The 19962-nt window shown below is 38.7% G+C and overlaps 1 non-coding gene across 1 annotated transcript; it reads left to right on the top strand.

Annotated features, from left to right (window-relative positions):
- The first annotated feature begins 4871 nt into the window (after positions 1-4871).
- LOC118481548 lies at positions 4872-4979 on the top strand. The gene has a single exon (XR_004865757.1). It is a non-coding gene; the product is annotated as a small nucleolar RNA R71 (small nucleolar RNA).
- The last annotated feature ends 14983 nt before the right edge of the window (positions 4980-19962 follow it).

Genomic DNA, 19962 nt, shown 5'->3' on the forward strand with positions numbered 1-19962 from the left:
AATAAAATTAACTAAAATGCTGAAAATAAAATAAAAGTAAAAACAGATAGACAAGATGAATCACTTGGATCCGACTCGTGTGTAGTGTAACCTTTGATTATTTTCGCACTTTTGCACTTGTTTAAGAGATTATCTTAGTTATTGTAGTAGGCCCCTCTTTTGAAGGTGACGTTACCCTCAACCCAGTAGTTTGTGTCAGCAAGGATACAATCCTAAAGGGTCAGATTATTGAAAGATAATTAATTAAGTTATTAATGCATAATGTGGTAGGCCCCTCTTTTGAAGGCGACGTTACCCTCGGCTAAGTAGTCTGAGTCAGCAGGGATACAGCCCTAAGTAGCCGGGTTAAAGTTTTAATAGTAGTTTAACTTATGAGGGGATCAAAGAGTTTGGACCCCCGCCATCCAATACGTTTGGGTATTGAAGGAGGTCCTACTAAATTTGACCCAGGTCCTTTGCAGGATCTACACACTGAACAATGGCAAGACTCTTACCAAACCGTTCCCTTAACCCCCGACCAGGTAGCCAACATACCTCCATATAGACCGTGGAGATATGAATGGTGAAAATCTTTTATTTTATATAGACAGTAAAATAATGCCAAGACACCACGGACAAACGATAAGGAAGAATCACCTTCAACATAAGAAACTAGTAATTAAAGTCATTAATACAAAACCAATTAAAAAGCGCAAAAGATTAAAAATAAAAAGTATTACACTAAACACTTGTCTTCACCAAGTGATGTAAGAGACTTAGGCAAACATGGCCTTTGATTGTCAAGAACTTTTACGATCAATCTTGGATCCCGAGACGACTCACACACTCTATGATGGACAATGGATGATGGTGGTGGATGATGGTGTTGTGATGGTGGTGGATGGTGGGTGAAGTGTGAGAGAGGTGGTGTGCCAAGGGATGAGTTGCAAGAGCTCCAAGCACTCCTATTTATAGGCTGAACAGAAGCCTGGGCACGGCCCCGTGTCCACTGGGCACGGCCCCGTGTCCATCCGAGTCTCTCTCTTCATTAATTGCAATTCGCAATTTCATTTAATGCGTCTGCAACAGTTGACCACACCCCCGTGTCCGCTGAGCACGGCCCCGTGGTAGGCAGTAGAAGCTTCCATCACTTTGTCTTTTCTGCTGACAGTTGGGCACGCCCCCGTGCTCACTGAGCACGGGGCGTGTTCAGCCTTCTGCCTTCTTGTTTTGCTTTGGGAAGATGCTGTCGGGAGGTCGGGCATGCCACGTTTGTTCCTTTTCTTGTATTTATGTTAGATTTAGCTGTATTTTTGCTTCTTTTTGTTCATTTGAGCTCATTTAATCCTGAAAATACAAAAGGAAGACAAAAGCACACTTTTTCCAACATTAGTACTAAAAAGGGTTAGTTTTATGCCACAATTGATGTAATTTATACGTAGCATTTTGTGCACATCAAATACCCCCACACTTGAATCTTTGCTTGTCCTCAGGCAAAACTCTTTATAATGTTGTTTTTTTCACTCCCAAATGGAATGGGTAGAAGAGAAGGTTTTTGGACTTGTCATAGAGTGTCGGGATTTCCAAGATTCTTTATTTAAGTTTTATTTTTATTTATTTACAATCCTATTCGTCATGATTTATTAAAAACGTTTCATAAGATAAATTACTTATTAGGGCATAACATGCCTTTTTAAAATTCCATTTATATACAAGTTCACATACCTCACGGGGGATCACTCAACACTCGGCCGAAGGTGTATTTTTAGTGAATCACTCGAGAGCGGCATGGAACTTACTCCTACCATAGGCTTGCCAAGCAATCAATCCTCCTCCTTTTTAACTATATACCTTTGTAAATATCAAGAGGACTTTTTGGGTGAAGGGTTAGGCTTGGGCTAAAGGTGGGTGGTTGGGTTAGTGGTTAGTAAAAGGGCGAAAGGCGTAAAAAGCATCGGTTTTAGAGACTTTTTATTTTTCATAATTTTAATTTTTTTTTATTTTGATGAACCATTTCTTTCAAACAAGGTTAATTTTTGATGAACTTGTTTGTTTATTTGGTTTCATCAACTAATTTTTTTTTTTTTTTTGAAAAGTCATAAGAAAAACCGAGCTTTGTTACTAAAAAAGGGGTTAAAATAAAAAGGTTTAGGTGGGTAAAAAGGGTGATTGTTTTGGGTTAAGAAATTAAAAGGTTTAGGCTTAAAGGGGTTACCTAGGGGGATTTTGGGTTGGTGGTAAAAAAAATGAAAAATAATGGTGTAGAAAGAAAAAAAGGGTTAGTCCTAATACCTCCATCATTTACTTACTCGGGTTTAAGTTGGTAAGGACCGGGAATGCATTGTCGTGGCAAGTTTTAGAGTCGTACGAACCAAGCGGCTATTCACACAAGAAACGAAAAATGAGCATTTAGTGTAAAGATATGTATTTGTATGCTCAATAAAGGCTCAAAATTCACTTTTGTGGGAATGGGTTTTTATGTGATTAAGTATATATAATCAAATTTTAACTAAGCTTGTCATGCCGTTTCATAATTTTCTTATGTTGGTTCTTTTTATCATGACGCTATCGGTTGTAAACTTGTAAAAATATAACCTTTTTTAGAACTTGAAATTCCCAACTTAAACCTGGACAAGTAAAAAAATGAAAATTTTTGAAAAAATTTGGGGTGATTAGCGGTTCCAATAGAGTTTTGTGTAAGGCTTGTTAATTAGGACTTGCAAGATTCAAAGTTTTAGCATCCCCCCCCCCCCCCACACTTAAATTACACATTGTCCTCAATGTGTCCCAAAAATAAGTTTTTAGGTTGATTGAATGTGTAAAAGGGTGTTAAAAGCAAAATTTTATGTTACTGGCACTCTGGACACGGCCTCGTGTTCAGGTGCCAGTGACAAAATTTAATAAAGAGGAACAGAAGCCTGGACACGGGGGCGTGTTCAGTGAACACGGCCCGTGTCCAGTTACCTGAACTGGGCGATTTTTGCAGATTGTGCAGCACGGGGCCGTGTCGTGCGGACACGGCCTGTGCTGAACTTGCTGTAATGAAGAAATTTTTGTCGGATGGCCCTGTTTTCGTGCATGGGGTGATGTTTCTTGTCTCCCTTGTTATCCTTGACCATCCCGAGTGTGTTTTATTCCTGCAAATTAAAACTAAACTAAAAATTAATCTAAGCCAAACTAAGGATAGTTCCGCGGAATGCCTCCGTGGTGCGCCACGTTTATAAGGGTCCTTGGCTAGACCCAAAGTGAGGTCATATATTTTCCGAGCGGGATGTTTTGCATCCCATGTTGCACCGTCGGAGAGCATCATCCAAACTCGAATCAATGACCTTCATGTAATTGACCGGGTCATCGTCCTCTACTCTCTTCCCAACTCCAAACTTCACTTCCTTATCCCCAAACTTCAAAGTAAGTGTTCCGTCATTCATGTCTACCACTGCTTGGGCGGTGGCTAGAAATGGCCTCCCTAGTATGAGGGGGACTTCGGTGTCCTCTTCCATATCTAGTATCACAAAGTCGGCCGGGTAGACAAAATTGTCGACTTTGGCCAATAGATTTTCAGCGACACCTTGTGGGTATTTGACGGATCTGTCGGCAAGTTGTATACTCATCTTGGTAGGGCTTGTTTTTCCTAGGCCGAGTCGTTTGAACATTAATGCAGGCATGAGGTTAATGCTAGCCCCAAGGTCAGATAGTGCATTACGGACGGGGGATTCCCCGATCGAGCAAGGAATTGTGAAGCTCCCAGGATCAATCTTCTTTTGTGGGAGTCTATTGAGTACGAGGGTGGAGCATTCTTCGCCTAAGTTAACTAATTGCAATGATTCAATTTTCCTTTTATGAGTGAGGAAGTCCCTCATGAATTTTCAGTATTTAGGCATTTGAGTTAGGATTTCGATAAAAGGAATATTAACATGCAATTGTTTTAGTAGATTTTCGAATTTTGCGAATTGCTCATTGGTCTTTTGACGAATTAACCTACCGGGGTATGGAACCGGAGGAGCCTTGGTAGGCTCTTGAATTAGAGGAGAAGTCTTCTCTTGTTGGGGCGGTGTTGTGCTTCCCTTAGTTGGCGTCGGTGGAGCTTCTTCAGAACCCACGGTACGGTTTCTTAACGTTATGAGATGGACTTGTGCTTTTGGGGTTGTTTCGGTATTACTTGGTAATGCGCCTTGTGGTCTCTCGGAGAAATTTTGAGCTAATTGATTTATTTGTTTTTCAATGTTTTGTATACTAGCTTGTTCATTTCTAAAATTCGATTCCAATTGTTGAAATCGATCCGAGTTTTTCTTTTCAGTGTCGGAGATGAGGCGAGATACAGTATCTTCAAGCCTTTCTCGTCCACCTTGTTATTGAGGGAAATTTTGTGACTCATTTCTTGGTTGTTGAAAGTTTGTTCGTCGGTTTAGGCTTTGTTGGTTACTATTATTGCTGGGTTCTCTCCAACCAAGGTTAGGGTGGTTACGCCATCCTTGGTTGTAGGTACCCGTTGGAGGACCCGACAGCCTAGGTCAATTATCAATGTAGTTTACCGACTCTGGTTGATCATCTGTTTCTTTCATACAACTCCAATTTTCATGTGGCCCACCACACCCTTCACAAGCCATAACCGAGACCGTTTTTGTCATTTCTAACTTTTTGATTTTTGAAGAAAGGGCCTCGATTTGGGCTTGTAAAGAAGTGCTTTCATCAACCTTTTGGGCGCCCGAGGCAATAGATTTATTGCCTCGGGGAGTGTGCCACAGAAAATTGGTTTGAGCAATTTCCTCAATTTGATTGTATATTTCATGTGGGCGGCGATGACCTAAAAGTCCCCCAGAGCTAGAGTCAAGTGTTTGTCTTGTGTGTGGCAACAACCCATTGTAGAAAGTGGATACTTGTTGCCATACCGCACGACCGTGATGAGGACACTTTCGCAATAGCTCCTTGAACCTTTCCCACGTTTCATATAAGGATTCCCCATCCTCTTGTGAATATGTATTAATTTCAGTCATTAATTTAGCTGTTTTAGCGGGAGGGAAATACTTATATAGAAATTTTTGGGCTAGTTCATCCCAGGTGTTTACCGAACCAACTGGGAGGGCGTTGAGCCAAGCTTTTGCTCGGTCTTTTAGTGAAAATGGAAACATTCGAAGGCGGATGGCATCATTTGATGCTCCATTGATTCGAAAGGTATCACATATTTCTCAGAAATTAGTAATATGTAGATGGGGATCCTCGTCCGCAAGCCCATGGAAGGTCGCGGAGTTTTGAAGCATTTGTATCAAACGTGGCCGAAGTTCGAAGTTGTTAGCTTATACATTCGGTGCATTGATAGCGGCGCCGAGATTACCCACGGTGGGTCGTAGGTAATCCATGAGGGTACGTTGGTCTGCCGTTGGAAGTGGGTCCCCCGAAACCTTCTCTTGGGTTTTAGCTTTAAGTCTTTTCTGAGAAATCGTTCGGGTTCTTCTAGAGGTTATTTTATGTCTCTACTAGAACTGGAGCTCATACACTACGTAGAAGGTTCAGATGTGGTGTCTGGTTCCAAGTCCTGCAATAAAAACAGAAAAGAATGTTGGTCAGGAAGTTCACCACGGCCCCGTGCTCAGTGAACACGGCCCGTGGTCGGGGATACAACGATTGTTTTCCGGATCCCTGTTACTGGAACGTTGGACACGGCCCCGTGTTGCACCGACACGGCCCCGTGCTCAGCTCTCTGTAACTCGGAAAATAAAAACTGCCAGTGACACTGCTGGGCACGGCCTGTGTCCGACCAGGCACGGCCCGTGCTGCGCTCTGCAGAAGCTGAAAAATAAAAAAAAAACCCTAAAAAAATAAAAATAAAATAGAAAAAATGATTAGGCCGCTGATTCATAACTTTCTTAAAATCCTTGTGTCCCCGGCAATGGCGCCAAAAACTTGATGCGTGTCAGTGTGTATATATTTTAGATGTACATTTTAAACCCTTTTTACACTTTTTAGCCAAGTTTTAAATTTATAAACACGATATTCACTAACACTAAACACACATATGGGCAAGTGCACCCATCGTGGACGTAGTATAGTGTTGGTAAGATACCGAGGTCGTCCAAGGACACAAGAGCTTTTAGTACCGGTTTATCCTCAACGTCTAATCAAATCAAAATGTTATAAAAAGGTTTTTAACTAGAAAAATAAAATTAACTAAAATGCTGAAAATTAAATAAAAGTAAAAACAGATAGACAAGATAAATCACTTGGATCCGACTCGTGTGTAGTGTAACCTTTGATTATTTTCGCACTTTTGCACTTGTTTAAGAGATTATCTTAGTTATTGTAGTAGGCCCCTCTTTTGAAGGTAACGTTACCCTCAACCCAGTAGTTTGAGTCAGCAAGGATAAAATCCTAAAGGGTCGGATTATTGAAACATAATTAATTAAGTTATTAATGCATAATGTGGTAGGCCCCTCTTTTGAAGGCGACGTTACCCTCGGCTAAGTAGTCTGAGTCAGCAGGCATACAGTCCTAAGTAGCCGGGTTAAAGTTTTAATAGTAGTTTAACTTATGAGGGAATTAAAGAGTTTGGACCCCCGCCATCCAATACCTTTGGGTATTGAAGGAGGTCCTACTAATTTTGACCAAGGTCCTTTGCAGGATCTATACACCGAACAATGGCAAGACTCTTACCTAACCGTTCCCTTAACCCCCGACCAGGTAGCCAACATACCTCCATATAGACCGTGGAGATATGAATGGTGAAAATCTTTTATTTTATATAGATAGTAAAATAATGCCAAGACACCACGGACAAACGATAAGGAAGAATCACCTTCAACATAAGAAACTAGTAATTAAAGTCATTAATACAAAACCAATTAAAAAGTGCAAAAGATTAAAAATAAAAAGTATTACACTAAACACTTGTCTTCACCAAGTGATGTAAGAGACTTAGGCAAACATGGCCTTTGATTGTCAAGAACTCTTACGATCAATCTTGGATCCTGAGACGACTCACACACTCTATGATGGACAATGGATGATGGTGGTGGATGATGGTGTTGTGATGGTGGTGGATGGTGGGTGAAGTGTGAGAGAGGTGGTGTGCCAAGGGATAAGTTGCAAGAGCTCCAAGCACTCCTATTTATAGGCTGAACAGAAGCCTGGGCACGGCCCCGTGTCCACTGGGCACGGCCCCGTGTCCACTGGGCACGGCCCCGTGTCCATTCGAGTCTCTCTCTTCATTAATTGCAATTCGCAATTTCATTAAATGCGTCTGCAACAGTTGACCACGCCCCCGTGTCCGCTGAGCACGGCCCCGTGGTGGGCAGTAGAAGCTTCCACCACTTTGTCTTTTCTGCTGACAGTTGGGCACGCCCCCGTGCTCACTGAGCACGGGGCGTGTTCAGTCTTCTTCCTTCTTGTTTTGCTTTGGGAAGATGCTGTCGGGAGGTCGGGCATGCCATGTTTGTTCCTTTTCTTGTATTTATGTTAGATTTAGCTGTGTTTTTGCTTCTTTTGTTCATTTGAGCTCATTTAATCCTGAAAATACAAAAGGAAGACAAAAGCACACTTTTTCCAACATTAGTACTAAAAAGGGGTTAGTTTTATGCCACAATTGATGTAATTTATATGTTGCATTTTGTGCACATCAGTCCAAGTACCTAAAAGTCCTGAAAATTACTCTAAGTAGGATTTTCAGAGGATTGAGTTAGATGCTAAAGCATTCAGTATATTGGCCACAGCACTACCCAATGACATATATGCTGGCCTGTTACATTGTAACAGTGCTAAAGAGCTATGGGATGCACTTAAAGAGCAATTTGGTGGGACAGAAGAGGTTATTGAAAACAACAGAGAGATCTTAAACCAACAATATGAAACATTTTGTCATGTTAAGGGAGAGTCGTTAACACAACAGTTTGAAAGGTTTAGCTGTCTCATTAGTGAACTAAAACTGGTTAATATTGAATATGCTAAATCCACTTTAAATAGTAGGTTTCTTAGATCATTACCAGAAAAGTGGGACACTATAGCTTTTGTGACCAAAAATTCTGTGGGGTTCAAAGAATTAAGTCTGACCCAACTTCATGGTAGGCTTCTCACATTTGAAAGAGAGCTGAACCAGAAAAAGAAGTTGCAGGAATCTAGAGAAGTTGCTGATGATTACTCTTTTGGTAACACAACACTTTTGGGTCAAGAAGAGTCATCTGGTGGTAGTGAGGACAAGAGTTATGATCATTATATTGACATAACTGCAGGTGGAGCCTTCAACTCTGAGCCTTAGTCATCCAATTATGCTTTCACAGCTAATGGAGAAAACCAGATCTCTGATAACTTATCCTTTGAACTCAATGACCTCCAACATTTTGATCCCGCTGATCTGGAAGAGATTGACGTTTTGCATCAATTGACCTTGTTGAGTGTAAGAACCAGCAAGTTTAATAAAAGGACTGGTAGAAAGTTTCCAGGAGTGCATGGGAATTTGAAGGTGGGGTTGAATAAGTCTAAAATCAAGTGCTATAAGTATAATAGGCTTCGTCATTTTGCTAGGGAATGTAGGATTCAAAACAATGGTCCAATTATCACTCACCATAGTCCAAGACCTCAAAACACTTAAAGCACTGTGCAATATTCCCAATATACCCCTGCTCCTCATATGCAAAACACTGCCCATTTTGCACATCATGTAAACATTGTTCCAGTGAAATATGTTCAAATCACTATTCCACAAATTCAATATGTCCAAGCCCCAGTATCCCAGGTTCAAGTGCAATCTACACCACAACAAACTGCACAAACATCTGCTTCAGCAGAGACCAGACAGCAGAGCTTCTTTACACAGGGCTTTGTTGATTGGAGCAGTATACCTGAGGACTTGAATGATGAAAATGTTGCTCTAATTGCTAATCCTGTAGGATCGTTTTATGACCCGAATGAGTCGATCAGAAGAGTTTTGCTCGATACGAAAGGCGGAAACAGTCGTATCAATTCAATTCAGCTAGAATATCACTTTAAACTGTCTTTTGATTGATTTGACAAAGATTTACAGCGAGACGACACTTCGGCAGCACTTCGGTACTCAAGCCGGAATGTTACAAATGAAATCAAGACACCCCTATTTATAGGCTGAGTAATTTCGTGCGGAATTACTCACACGAAATTACATTCAAGCGAAATTAGATTTCGCATGGAATTACCATCTAATTTCGTACGAAATTACCATTTGGTAATTTCGTGCGGAATTACCTCCAAGACTATATTTGACATATTTCTCGAACAACATGCCCTGATCTATCTACATACATACAAGACTCGATACAAGACGAAGTCGACAGAAAGATGCACCAACAGACTCCCCCTCAGATGTTGACGAAGTCTTCGGTGTGTCAAGTCTTCAATCTTCAGTCTTTATCAGTCTTCTCGAACTCTTTTGAAGTATCTGACAATGTAAAGCATCCTCAATCTCTCTTTTCTTTATTTCTGTTTTTCCCAGAATCGTGATCCTAGCTCTAACTTCTTTCTTTCTTCCAAGATCTCGATCTGGCTCTTAACTCACTCTATCATCTCAAGATCAGTAGCTGGCTCTTACATTCTCTTGATCAGATCTCTTGATTCCTTAAGTTCATCAGTATTGACAGCTAGCGTGAACATCAGGATCTGAACTTGACTCTATAAATTTCAAACTTTCTATCGCTAACAGACTCCCCCTTGACTTGTGCTCGGGATCGTGGTCTGGCCTCCACAGGATCAGGATCGTAACCTGGCTCTCTACTCAAAATCAGAATCTTGGCTATCCTGCACATCCTCTACTTCACAATAAGATTTACAAATTTAACCATTTGACAAATTTATTCTTTGCTTACCACTTGTAGAAACAAAATCAATCAAAGAATAATTTTAAAACGTAAATCTCTAATAAACCACTTGTAAAAATAGAATGATTTGACATTTAAAAGCTTTTGATGACCACTTGTAAGCATCAACATTCAAATCTTTTCATTATATACAGACTCCCCTTCACGAAATGTTCATCATGTTTAGCACTTGGAATTTTGAAAATCAGCTTTTCAACAACAGTTGTCGAAAATAGGATGATATAAAATCTTTTTGGATTTTTCAAAAATTTATGCTAAAACACACTCAAAATCTTTTTGGAAACTTTTTAAAGAAATGAAATGCAGAAAAGAAATATTTACAAACAATATTTTTGTGAGTTTGTGTAACAGGATCATATCAGTTTATGAGACAAATCACTAACACCGTTAAGCTCTAATCATTTTAAGTTCTAAACAATTCACTTAGATTGTCAGTATACTGGTCCATTTAAATTTTCACACAAAGTTCAACTGTTTCGAGATACGAGATTAGTGTTTTAATGGACTTAAACTTAATCGCTTGTCCCACCACTTGAATATACTCCTGTATCCAGATCCCAATATTCAGTCTTACAGGTGAGTATGCCTAGATGATATCTGTTAAAGGGTTAAATGCGAAACTATGAGAGCTCAGGTCAAAACTTCCGTTCATGTAGAGAGATGGTGGTTCGACTTTTGGTGTGTTCCCTTTAGAGAATCTTTTCTTCAACAGCACATGATTAGCATTTTTCAATGTTTCATCATTTTTTGTACTGAGGGCGATGCTATATTTCAAGCAAGCGAAAAGTATTATACGGGGACTAGGCGATTGCTTCCGCAAAATCAAAAGTCCCGGGATAATACCCCAGATATCACTGAGTATAAAGGCCTAGTATCTCAGAAAGAGGGACCTTTCAAACACGATTTTGGGGGTTACCCATATATCCAAGATATGTTCCCCACGATATAAGTAAGTTTGAAATTTAGGTTTATATCTCGATCACAATCTACTAAATGTGTAAAAACCTACTGGCATATCATTAGTGAGATTGTTTATCACATTTTGAATTTTCAATTCTTTAGCGTGTTGTGATAGTCCACTGATTTACTATCATTTCCTCTTTTTATAACAAAACTCTTTTTCATTTTATCATGTTTTTAGCTTTTTCAGATTTTCTAATGTTTTTGGATTTTCTGAAATTCTAACTCCCCTTAAAATTCAAAATCATTTAAAGAAATTTTGAAAACAAAATATATAAGTAAAACTGACAACTGATTTTCAAGCTTCAAATCGCCATTCATTTGGCATAAACAATCAGAACTCCCTCTTACAACAAACTATTTTCCCATTATGATTTCAAAACACTTAAGTTTGTTTTAACCAAAATGGTTTTTCCGGAAAATAAGTTTTGTTGAATTTACCACTAGTAAAATTGGGATCATTTCATCACTTTATTTTCAACCACTTGTAGGTTCACAAACCAAAACATACCACTTGTAAAAATATGACAATGTCACTAAAATACCACTTGTAGAAAATCAAGTACAACTTAATGTCCCTAATTTACCACTTGTAGATACAAACCTCCTGTCAATCACTTGTAACTCGAAATATCACAGTTACCAACCTGTGAATTTCTCAAGAAAGATGCCGATTCCTACTCCCCAATCACCAACCTGGGAGTTCCGGAAAGTCAGGTTTTTCAGTTAAGAATGTTCTCCCAAGCCTGACAGTCCTTGGGAGATTCCGAGTCATCAACACTCGGTTTCTTACCTTTCCTCTTCTTCTCGTAAAATTCCTTTACCCCTTTGACTTTCCCATCAATCATTTTTCCAAAAATATGATGCAGTTTGGGGTTAAAAGCTTTTTCAACATCAAATTCTTTCTTTTCAGAAAAAAATTGATTTGAAATCTCAATTTTACCAACTTTTTGTTTAAAGTTTTCAGCCCTTAATGGTGGAAAATTTGCATCATCCATTGGAGGTACTGAGTTTTCATCTTTTGATTCAACCTGTGGCTCCTCTGACTTTGTGGAATCAGATTCATCGCCAGAAGATAGCTCCTCTGACTTTGACAAATCAGAATCATCGCTAGAACTATCATCAGATTTCTTAACAACCCACTTTTGGTTGTCAAGATTTACTTTTCTCTTGTAAAAACGTTTTGAACATTCACCAACCTCAAATTTTGAATCTTTGAAAACGATAAAAGGTTTGGTTGGTGTTTCATTATCAACCATCTTTTCTTTCAGTTTACGAGACACTCCCTGTTTTGTCTGAATTGCCTTTGGACAATTCCTGGCAATATGACCCACGATTTTGCATTGAAAACATGTTCTCGTTTCTTTCTCTTGAACAACTTCATTCTTCATTTCTTCTTGCTTCTTTGCAAGGAATTCTTTGTTTGATTGCTTCCAGAATGAGCTTTTCACCTCTTCTTCCGAGCTTGTTCCTGAAACAAACATAGTTTTTGGTTTATAATTTTTCTCATTTTTATGATTTTCTAGTGAAATAAATCCTAAACCCTTCTTTTTGAAATTACCGCTATGGTTTGGTTTCTTTTGAAAACCAGAACCGGAACTATAACCTTTTTCTTGTTCCTTAACATCATAAGGTACGTGTCCCAAGTCTCATGTGGCAACACATCAGCCAATTTTTCAACCAACTCTTCATTATCTTTTGTGATGCTCAATCTCTTCATGTTCATTATTAGATTGCAATATCTTTCGATAATCTGCTTGGTGCTTTCTGTCTTTAAACCACGAAATAGATCAAACTCCTTTTTTAAAAGCGATTTTTTGTTCTTAATCATTTCTTGACTTCCAACAAACTTAGATCTTAATGCCTTCCACATTGAATATGCACTTCCATTGTGTTGCAGTAAGACCAAAATATCTTCTATAACAGCTTGTTGTAGTAAGCTGATCATCATCTTTTCATTTTTGTATTTCTTTTTCTCATCAACACTTAGATCCTTAATAGCAATCTCCTCTTCCTCATCATTCACCGGTCTAACATATTTAGTTTCAACACATTCCCAAGCATCCAAATAATTTGCTTGCACCCAATTCTCAAATCGTTCTTCCCATCCTTTATACTCCTCAATGTTCATGAGCTTTGGCGGTTTTTGCATAGTCCCCGTTTCGTTTTCCAACATTGCTTGCTGAGTAATGGTAATCGGAGTAGCAAACGCGTTGTAGAATTCTTCTTCCATGATTCGGTTTTCAAAACTATCACAAACAGACAGTTTCAAACGGAATTATCTTTCAAACGAAATACCCTCTTCAAGTGGAATTAACTTTGGGTGCGAAATTAACCCTTCAAGCGAAATAATCCAATCAAACGAAATACCAATCTGAAACGAAATTACTAATTTCGTACGAAATACCACACTTTCAAACGAAATAGCTGATTTCGTGTGAAATTATCAAACGAAATTACTTCTTGATGCGAAATCACTAATTTCGTGTGGACCTCTCAAACGAAATTACAAAATGATGCGAAATAAGGTAATTTCGTGCGAAATTAAACCCTAATTTCGTGTGAAATTATGCTGATGTCATCATCTCGAGCTGAGTTTTGTCAAATCGATCAAGTTATAGTCCGATTTTAGTTCTAAAACTTTTAAGGGTTTGGTAAAACACTATTGCGCACATGATATGTGAAATTCAAGACATTTTGACCGTGAAATCAAGTTTAATTTTGAAAAGAAGGTGTAGAAATCAGAATTTGCAGCTGAATTGGTAAGAACTCTTCCTCCTGAGCTCTGATACCACTTGTAGGATCGTTTTCTGACCCGAATGAGTCGATCAGAAGAGTTTTTGCTCGATACGAAAGGCGGAAACAGTCGTATCAAGTCAATTCAGCTAGAATATCACTTTAAATTGTCTTTTGATTGATTTGACAAAGATTTACAGCGAGACGACACTTCGGCAGCACTTCGGTACTCGAGCCGGAAAGTTACAAATGAAATCAAGATACCCCTATTTATAGGCTAAGTAATTTCGTGCGGAATTACTCACACGAAATTACATTCAAGCGAAATTAGATTTCGCATGGAATTACCATCTAATTTCGTACGAAATCACCATTTTGTAGTTTCGTGCGGAATTACCTCCAAGCCTATATTTGACATATTTCCCGAACAACATGCCCTGATCTATCTACATACATACAAGACTCGATACAAGACAAAGTCGACAGACGGATGCACCAACAAATCCAAATGTTTCTCCTGATGAATTTTGTTTCATGGTATTAGAGTCAATACCTGAAGGCAGGAGTCTGAAGAAGTGGAACCCAGATCTGAAGAAGTGGATGAACTTGCTGAAGCAGTGGTTACTGTTGTTGTTGGTGAATAGATGTTAGAGAAGAATGAAACTAAACCTCTGTTGGAACCTCTTGCTAATCCATGGGATGCTAGATGTGTGAGGATGAATGTAACTGTGCCATGATGGCTGCAGCTAAGGTATCACCTCAGGTCTTAAAAGATCTATGTTCAGATAAATGCATTATTGCTTTAGCAACTATAAAAGAGGTGGATGAAAACGTTAGAGAAAAGATCTTAAAAAAGGAAGTACAATTTGAAAAAACTTTTAAAGAGTTGAAAAAAAATTGTTTGAAAAAGAGAATGAGATCAGCAGCCTGAAACATGAACACAGCATAACCAAAGACCAACTCCAAACTATGGTAGAAAAATACCAAGTTTGTGAAAAGGAGCTTGAATCCACCCAAATCACTTGTGAAAAATGGGTGGAGTCTTGTAAAGGTTATGAGCTAATGTTAGAGAAGCAGATCAAGAGCAATGTAAAGTTTGGTATTGGCTTTAGAAAACATGACCAAACTAAAAGCACTGCTGAAATTGATCTTGGCTTAACTGAAGTAATACCAACAAACTTGGCTGGTCAAGTGATAAAAGTCCCAGATAAAAATGGAAACAAAATCATTTTAGAAAAACCAGAAGGCTCATCAACCTTTGAAGAAATAGAAAAATATCAATTCAAACCTACCTGGTCTGATGAATGTGACATCCTTGAAAATTTTAAGCCAATATATTTTTCCACAATTGAGGGTGTCAAAGCACTCGAGGCTAAGGTCATTCCTCTAAAAGACATCCCAACAGAGATTAAAAACTCTGTTGAAAAGGAAGTTGAAAAGAGGAAAAGAAGAGAAAAGATTAAAAACATGTTTTGTGATTTTTGTGAGAAAAGAAACCATGCTACAAAAGATTGTTTTCTTTTAAAAGCATATGATATCAACAAATCAAGTATCATTGAGCCTGCACCTAAGTGCACAATTTATGGAAAAACCAACCATCTTACTCAAGAGTCTGTGTACCTCTAAACTTTTGAGGTTAAAAGAAACGAGTACACATCAAAAACACTAGAGAGTCTACAAAAACCTTCCACCAAGAACAAACTGACCTTTTTGCCTGTCCAAACAGCTGTTACAAAACAGTTGAACAAAACCTCTGCTCCTAGAGAGGTACAAGTGACAGCTGCACCACCATCTAATAAGTTCCCAAGAGGACATGGTCAACCATCATACCAAAAGGTCCCACATTCTTATGAAGCCTACAAAAGGCCCTCTAAGCCCAAAGTGAATAAGCATCCTTTTGGTTATCAACATCCGACAGGAGATGGTACACAACATTGGTTATAGAAAAATGCTCAAAAATCTGTTCAAATCCCTGATCTAACCATTGTTCATACTCCTGGACTTGACGCTGATCTATCTATGACCCCATCCAAAGCATTATTGGCTTTGGAGACCCACCTGATCTAAATTATTACTTGATGTGCAGGGAGCTTTTGCATGCTTAGATAGTTTATGGTATGTAGATAGTGGAGGTTCCAGGCACAGGATCAGATGTAGAGCCCTACTTAAAGATGGTGTTCGGTTAGGGACAGTTCAGAATGGGAAGCTCAAGTTTGAGAATGTCAATCTTATCGACAATCTGAAGTTCAACCTCCTTAGTGTTTCACAAATGAGTGACAAAGGCTATGGGTCATTCTTCACTAAGAATAACTGTAAGATTGTTGGGCCAGAATTGGTGAAAAGGATTGAAGAAGTCATAGCCGAGGGTAAAACACAGCTTGTTGCTCAAAGGAGTGGCAATGTGTATGTAGTTGATATGTCAAAAGATAACCCAGTTATCAACTGCCTCTAACAAAGAGACGGAGATATGAGCATTGTGACAAAAACTTTTTACTTGTTCTGAGCATTGTGTTTCCTGTCTAAAAGGTAAACAACATAAAAGCTCTTACAAGTCCATTGAAGAGTCCAAAACAACCAAGTGTTTGCAAATGCTTCACATGGATTTGTTTAGCCTAGTAAAAATCTTGATCTTGAAAAAGAAAAGATATTATTTGGTCATAGTAGATTATTTTTCTAGGTTTACATGGACTTACTTTTTAAATTCTAAAGATGAGACTGCAGGCATTTTGTAAGACTTTGTCAAACAGGTTGAAAAGAAATTTGACTTGCCAATAAAAATCTTTAGAAGTGATAATAGAACAGAGTTTAGAAACAAGGAGTTGGATGAGTTATGTGTGGCAAAAGGGATTGTAAGGTAGTACAGTATCCCAAGAACACCAGAACAGAATGGGGTGGTTGAAAGGAAAAACAGAACTTTGATCGAACCTGCCAGAACAATGCTTGCAAACTCAGGTTTACCCTTAAGTTTTTGGGCAGAGGCTGTAAACACTGCTTGTTATGTGCAGAACAGAGTTTTAATCAACCCCAGGTATCAAAAGACTGCCTATGAAACTATGTTCAAAATCAAACCACTGATCTCTTATTTCAAAATCTTTGGCTGCCTATGTTTTATCCTAAACTTAAAAGATTCAATTTCAAAATTTGCAGCCAAAGTAGATTGTGGTTACCATCTGGGATACTCAACCACCGCCAAGGCCTACAAAGTGTTTAACAAAAGGACTAGGTGTGTGGAAGAGACTTTGAATGTAAAGTTCAATGAACTTTCATCAATGAAAATTCCAACAAACCCTGCTGAATTGTTTGACCTTAATAAATTTACATTTGGAGATGTGTCTGTCAAGACTAACCCTACAGGTACCCCACAATCTCCATCACAAGACTTTGGATATGATGTTGTGATTCCACAATACAAAATCACATCCACCACAAGAGCAGCCGATGTTCAAAACAGTTGTCAAAGGTCATCCACTGCTGCATCAATAGTTGTTGATCAAAACAACTTTCAAACCTCTGCCATCACATCATCTCCAAACTCTGTTGATAAAAATCCATCAAAAGTGGATAAAAATCAACATTTTACCACACCCATTCGTTCCATTCCTCCACCTCCATTTCAAACAGATGTTGGTTCTTCAAAATTACCAACAAATGTTAGCTCAGATGATTCACATCTGCAGCCCTCACCTCTCAATGCCATTGTTCCATAAAAGGTTGATCTAATCTTCCTTAAATCTCATCCACCTGATCAAGTGATTGGCAACATCAATGAAGGGGTTCTCACAAGAAGTCAATCCCAAAAAATTTGTCTTTTTGCAGGCTTTCTATCACTCCATCAACCTGTCAAGTACCAAGAGGCACTGAAAGACAATAGTTGGGTAGAAGCCATGCAAGAAGAGCTCCAACAGTTCAAAAGACAACAAGTATGGGAACTTGTACCACAAGAGCAGCCGATGTTCAAAACAGGTGGATGAGATTTAAGGAAGAGCAGCCGATGTTCAAACTTGTACCACAATACAAAATCACATCCACCACAAGAGCAGCCGATGTTCAAAACAGTTGTCAAAGCTCATCCACTGCTGCATCAACAGTTGTTGATTAAAACAACTTTCAAACCTCTGCCATCACATCATCTCCAAACTCTGTTGATAAAAATCCATCAAAAGTGGATAAAAATCAACATTGTACCACACCCATTCGTTCCATTCCTCCACCTCCATTTCAAACAGATGTTGGTTTTCAAAATTACCAACAAATGTTAGCTCAGATGATTCACATCTGCAGCCCTCACCTCTCAATGCCATTGTTCCATAAAAGGTTGATCTAATCTTCCTTAAATCTCATCCACCTGATCAAGTGATTGGCAACATCAATGAAGGGGTTTTCACAAGAAGTCAATCCCAAAAAAATTGTCTTTTTGCAGGCTTTCTATCACTCCATCAACCTGTCAAGTACCAAGAGGCACTGAAAGACAATAGTTGGGTAGAAGCCATGCAAGAAGAGCTCCAACAGTTCAAAAGACAACAAGTATGGGAACTTGTACCACTGCCAGAGGAAGTTAGTCCAATTGGCACAAAGTGGGTCTTTAAGAACAAAACAGATGAAAGGGGCATTGTTGTCAAGAACAAAGTCAAGATTGTGGTTCAAGGCTATAGACAAGAAGAAGGCATAGATTATGATTAGACTTTTACTCCTGTAGCCAGACTTGAAGCCATCAGATTGTTCTTAGCTTTTGTTGTTAACCACAACATCAAGGTGCGTCAGATGGATATTAAGTGTGTATTCCTATATGGCAAAATTCAGGAAGAGGTATATGTCTGCCAACCTCCTGGTTTTGAAGATCCTTTTTATCCTAATCATGTGTACAAGCTAAATGAAGCTTTGTATGGCTTGAAACAAGCACCAAGGGCCTGGTATGGAACTCTTTCCACTTTTCTTGTCTCCATAGGGTTTACAAGAGGTAAAATTGATAAAAACTGTTTTTAAAATGGAGAGGAAAAGATTTAATGATTATCCAAATTTATGTTGATGACATCATTGTTGGAAGCACTTGTAATGCCATGTGTGAAGAGTTAGACAACTCATGACAGCAGAGTTTGACATGAGTGCCATGGGTGAACACCAATGCTTTCTTGGTCTCCAAGTTAAGCAATTGCAAAATGGTACGTTCATTCATCAAAGCAAATATGTAAAAGATCTTTTAAACAAATTTGATATGAATGATTGTAAACCATGTAGTACACCCATAGCAACCACCAAGCTTGTCATGTCTGATGAAAAAGATTACTTGGTAGATCAGACCTTATATAGAAGCATGATTGGGTGTTTATTGTACCTAACTGCATCTAGGCCAGACATCAGGTTTGCAACATGTGTTTGTGCTAGATCTCAGTCATCACCTAGGAAGTCTAATCTCATTGCTGTGAAAAGAATATTCAGATACATAAAAGATGCTCCCACACTTGGTATCTGGTATCCTGCTAATGGGAATATCAAGCATTCAGGTTTTTCAGACAGTGATTTTGCTGGATGAAACACCACCAGGAAGTCTATATCAGGAGGGTGTCAATTACTAGGAAATTGCTTAGTGTCTTGGCAAAGCAAAAAGCAAGCAGCTGTTTCAACATCCATTATTGAGGCAGAATACATTGCTGTTGCAAGCTGTACAGCCCAACTGTTGTGGCTTCAAAATCAGTTACTGTATTTTGGTATAACTGCTCTAAAGACTCCTCTCATGTTGGATAGTCAAGTAGCTGAAAATATCATCAAAATCCAGTATCCCATTGAAACACCAAATACATTGACATCAGACATCACTTTATGAGGGATTGCTATGAAAAAGGTTTGATTTCTCTGCATCATGTTCCAACTAAAGATCAGCTGGCAGATGTGCTAACAAAAGCATTAGACACATCTACTTTTGAAAGCTTGATCTCTAGGATTAGCATGCTTAACATGGACTAACAAGCAAAACTTTGTTTTCCATGAATAAAAAGCATTAAAATGTTTACAAAAGATCAAAAATCCACCCTTAAAAATAGTTAAAATGAAAATTTTTCATAAATCCTTAAAAGTCTGTCCATATCCACTGTTTGTTTCAAACCTCTGATAGTTGAAAATTCACCCACTGCTGAAAGACAACCTTTGTTTCTCCATTTCTTTGTTGAACATTGTTGACTAAACATCAATTGTTTCAACCTTTGATGTTTATCCACTGATAGATAAAAATCAGCCACTGATATGTCATACACTATTCCCAACCACTGTTGTTTCCCAACAGTGGTTCCTAACAACTGTCATCCACCTTCTCATCAGAGGTTTACCACATTGGCAGATGTTAACAGTCAGATCTTTGAAACCATTGCCACGTCAGCATTCACTGTTCCCTCTTATAAAACCCTGATTAAATTCCAAACAGAGCTTCCACTGCCGTATCGAATTCAAAAATTCTACA

Source organism: Helianthus annuus, chromosome 8 (genome assembly GCF_002127325.2).
Source record: "Helianthus annuus cultivar XRQ/B chromosome 8, HanXRQr2.0-SUNRISE, whole genome shotgun sequence".
In the NCBI taxonomy this organism is placed as follows: domain Eukaryota; kingdom Viridiplantae; phylum Streptophyta; class Magnoliopsida; order Asterales; family Asteraceae; genus Helianthus; species Helianthus annuus.